At 43.8% G+C, this 4,544-nt stretch overlaps 1 non-coding gene across 1 annotated transcript; it reads left to right on the top strand.

Annotated features, from left to right (window-relative positions):
• The first annotated feature begins 3,869 nt into the window (after positions 1-3,869).
• Positions 3,870-3,976, top strand: LOC145055924 (small nucleolar RNA R71). Its single transcript, XR_013685469.1, has one exon. It is a non-coding gene; the product is annotated as a small nucleolar RNA R71 (small nucleolar RNA).
• The last annotated feature ends 568 nt before the right edge of the window (positions 3,977-4,544 follow it).

The raw sequence follows: 4,544 nt of genomic DNA, 5'->3' as shown, positions 1-4,544 counted from the left end.
TCGACCTCACCTCTAGCTCGCACATTCCAACGCCGCGGTCTGGCTGGTGGTTGCTGCCCTGGCTACGCCTCCTCTTGCTCGTCATCTATCGGCGGTATAACAAAATGACCCCCGACATTCACCACTGCTCGCATAACTCCCAAGACTTGAATGGTCAAGTCTGTGTCCGGGAATCGAGTAAGATTCCTCACAAAATCATGGGTCAAAATATGATATGACCTAGCAAGGCGAGTAACCAAATGCCCCCCGTAATCGGGCTCTCGGGCCTAGAATTGGCCGCTTTCTTCCCCCATGAACCTCGCCAACATATACGGTAAATCACAGCAAACACCCGGGGTAATAAGAGTCCATAAATAAAACAAATTCTAAATGGGGACTTTATCACCATGATGCTTGTGATTTATTCAAAAAGTGATCAGGCGATGTAAAAATCGGAAAACAGGATTCCGAATTTGGGACTCACTCAAGTCACGAGTATTGTACTCATGGCTAGAAATGCCCCTCCAGAACTGAACATCCATAACACCGGGATTAAAATCCTGAATGCAGCCAAGCAAGAACGGTATGAAAAACGGAGATTGAGTCTCCACTTCGGTATAAAGCCCCATACGCCAAGCGAATTCCCGAAGACTACACTCTCTATAAACACCACCCAAACGAAACACAAGTCCCCGGTTGTAGGTAAAGTCAATAGTGCGTTCCTCGAAGCATACGGTAGAGAAAAACTCCACCGATAATTCCCGGTATACGGGTTCTTGAATGGAAAACATTTCCTCCACCCGTGACAAGTGAAAGAAAATTGGTCCCCTTCGTATGTTTTCGACCAATAGCGAGCCAACTCAGCAACCATTCCCACACCACCAAGCCATCCCCAATCGATAATTGGGGCTATCACAAACTCCCTATTGTACAGCCATCCCAGCCGATTCTCGTCAGTAGTTAACAATGGTCGGGGAATGTTTTGAGGAAACTGATATAAGGGATGTATACTTGCTACATCAATCGGGTTTTCCTCCTGTGGAATAGCTCTTCGTGGTCCCATTTCTGCATACAAAAGCAAACAAAGCAGCAAACATCCAAAACATTAAAACAATTTAATCTGTCTGCCAGAAGTCACGACGTGGCCAGGCTATGCCACGTCGTGGGCCGCAGTCGCAAGTAGTTTTTGGATCGGTCATTTTGTATGCCATTTCTACCAAAATTAATGTTTGGGGTTTGTTCCTATGGACATTTAAGGGACATGCCACCTAGAATTAACAACTAGACTCAACCAATTTCGTGAATCACATAAACCCTAACCATGAAAATTTAAAATTGTAAGTACTAACTACAATTAATGAGTAGAACACATACCAAGTATAGTTAATTGACAAGAACTTGCAAGGAAATTGGAAGCAGATTAAGAAATTAGTTGTGGGGTTTTTTTGTTCCCGTTCGTGCGGCAGTATCAAATGGGGAATGGGGATGTTGGTCAAAGGGTTTTAAGGAAATGGTCCCCCCTAACTTTTTAAAGGCCACGTCGTGGCTGGCTATTCCCACGTCGTGGACTTTAAAACTATCGTCTGGTCCCGTGTTTTCATTTTTACCACGACGTGGCTGCATCAGCCCACGACGTGGCAATTGCCTGATTGGAAAATTTTATAAAATCTTACATTTTAACTAACTACTTTGCATCTCATTCCTTAATTAAAGTTCCCACAGCTAATTCTTTACTAAGTATCAGTTATTAGATGATGAGTTGTTATCTTTCCTAATTAAAAACTAAAAAAATTTTAAAAGAAAAGAAAATGCACACCAAGCTCGAGTTGCCTCCCGAGAAGCGCTTCTTTTTCTTGGAGTCTTGAGCTGGACTCCGTGCCTTCTACGTTGAATCTTCTGAAGAGTCCACCACCAAGATCTTTTGTTCCTTGAATCGCCTCTTGTAAGCTTGAACTCGCCTTTTATACGCCTTCTTTGAATTCTCCTTTTTAGCTTTTCCCTCTTCTTCAAGCTTGCGTTTTGTGCGCTTCGTTTGTTCCTTGCACTCCATAGCATCCTCCTCCTCTTTCACCACCGGCTTTGTCACTCTTGAAGTGACCTCCCCTTCATCACTTGTCATCTCCTCATCCTCTTTGCTCACCCAAGAAGGCAGACTCTTGTAAGCTATGACTTCAATCAAATATGGAACAGATGCCCTCGGTTTTGTTCTTTTAACTTGATGAACTGCCTTGATCTCTTCTTCCATAAGCTTTTCTAGTTCTTCTAGTTCATTGTCTTCATTAATTATGAACACCTCTTCTTGCACATGATCCTCTTGGAAGTCATCTTGTATTCCAAAAACTTCTTGTTCATCTCCAACCCTCAAAGTGAGCTTAGACTCGCGAATATCAACAAGAGCTCCAGCAGTGTTAAGTAATGGACAACCAAGGATTATTGGAACATCAGGATCTTCTTTCATATCCAAAACTACAAAGTCTATTGGAAAAACAAATTTTCCAATCTTCACCAAAATATCCTCCACGATGCCCCGGGGTTGTGTCACTAAACGATTCGCCATGTGAATCTTCATTTTTGTAGCCTTCATCTTCTGAATCTCCAATTTTTGATAAAATGAAAAAGGCATCAAATTAATGCTAGCCCCAAAATCGGCTAAAGCATTAACCTTCATTTTATTCCCAAACTCACACGGAAGAGTGAGGCATCCAGGATCCCCCATCTTTTCTGGTGTCTCTCCCAACACGGCTTTTGAAGTTTGTTCACTTAGAATCACTTTAGACTACTTCTTTAATTGCCTTCGAGTGTCTATCAAATCTTGCAGTAATTTTTGATTCTCGGGAGTTTTGGATAAGGACTCGACAAAGGGAGTATTAATCGGGATCCCCTTCACATGCTTGACAAACTCTAAATACTCCTTCTCCAGTAGACTAAGTGCAGCTCGGGTTGGAAATGGCAAAGGTGGCCGATAACCTTGAACGGGTTCAAAGAATTTTTGATCAGACACGTGCCACGTCGTGGCCAGAGGAGTTCCACGTCGTGGCGAAGCTGTTTCAGCAACTTTTTCACTTTTGAACTTTTACTTCTTGGGTTTTGGATCGGGTTGATATGGTTCTTCTTCCAATGCCTCCAGGAACTCAGAGATTGCATCTTCTTCAGTATCGATGGCCATTACGTGAGATTGGGTCTTTACTTCGGGATTCTTCGGGGACAATTTTTCATGAACCAGAGTGGCTAGTTGACCAAATTGTACTTCAAGGTTATGGATGGAGGCTTGGTGATTCTTTATCAAAGTTTGTTGTTCCATCATAGCAGAATCAGTGGTATCGTGTCTCTTTTCCGAAGCTTCCATAAACTTCATCAAAATGGTCTCTACGTCGGGTTTCTTCTCAGCTGGTGGCTGCTCCTTCTGATAAAAGCCTCGACCTGTCTGCCGATACTTCTCTTCTTTTTGCTTCTTATACTCTTCATATGGCAGCCACTCCTTCTTCGGTTTCCTCCAGTCCTTATCAAATTTATCCCCACTAGAGTAGCACACTTGAGCTTTTCTGTTCCCAAACTTATCTACATTGCAGTCCTTGGTCAAGTGTGGACCACTGCATCTCTCGCAACCCACTCTTATGGCATGTATCGACTGGTCCATTTGTGTTATCCTTCGATCCATATTATTCAACATGGCCATTACAGCTGCTATTTCTTCAGTTTGGGCCCCTCCACCGCCTTTGATTCCATCTTGCCTCGGGTTGTGGTATTCGCGAGAATGCTTCGCGAATTCTTCAATTAGCTCTTTGACCTCCCTTGGATTTTTCTTTGTCAAAGGTCCTTGAGAATCAAGGAGTTGTCTTGTCATCACGTTGACCCCATCATAAAAAATTGACAACTCTTGCTGCACATTTAGATCATGCTAAGGGCAATTTCTGAGCAAGCCCTTGTACCGCTCCCATGCTTCGTATAATGACTCCCCCGGCTGTTGCTCAAAGTTGGCTATTGCCTTCTTGAGTTTGGCTATCTTGGATGGCGGGCAAAACTGGTCCAGGAATTGCTCACGCATTTGAGCCCAAGTGGTAATTGTACCCGGTGGGAGTGCTTTTAACCACTCCTTAGCAGCTCCTTTGAAAGTGATGGGAAGCATCCTAAGCAAGACTGTGTTTCTGTTGACATTTGGGACATTGAAGTAATCTGCAATGTCGTTGACTTCATCTAGATGCTTAAAAGCATCCTCATGATCTTTCCCGAAAAATGGGATGTCCTTCAGTGCAGTCAATATGTGTCCCTTCAACTCGAATGTGGCAGTGGCAGGTATTGCGGGTTGGACTAAACCGGGACCCACATCTTCTCGAATCCGCTTCTTGTAAGCTCCCATGGACATCTCTTCAATTGCTGCCATCTCATTCATTGGCTCGTTCTCAGGTTCGCTCGTATGTTCTTCAAATTCCGGCTCGGTATCGCTTTCGGACTCGGTTTGGACGGGCGTATGATCCAAATGCTCAAGATTGCTCTTGTGCCTCGCGGATGAACTTGATTCTCCTGTCTTCTTTCCCGACTGCCTAGAAAAAGCTGACTTCAATTCT

The sequence above is a fragment of the Lactuca serriola genome, chromosome 5 (assembly GCF_051521515.1).
Source record: "Lactuca serriola cultivar US96UC23 chromosome 5, Lser_US96UC23_V15, whole genome shotgun sequence".
Classification (NCBI taxonomy): domain Eukaryota; kingdom Viridiplantae; phylum Streptophyta; class Magnoliopsida; order Asterales; family Asteraceae; genus Lactuca; species Lactuca serriola.
Note: the sequence above shows the minus strand (reverse complement) of the source record. Positions and strands in the feature narration are given on the sequence as shown.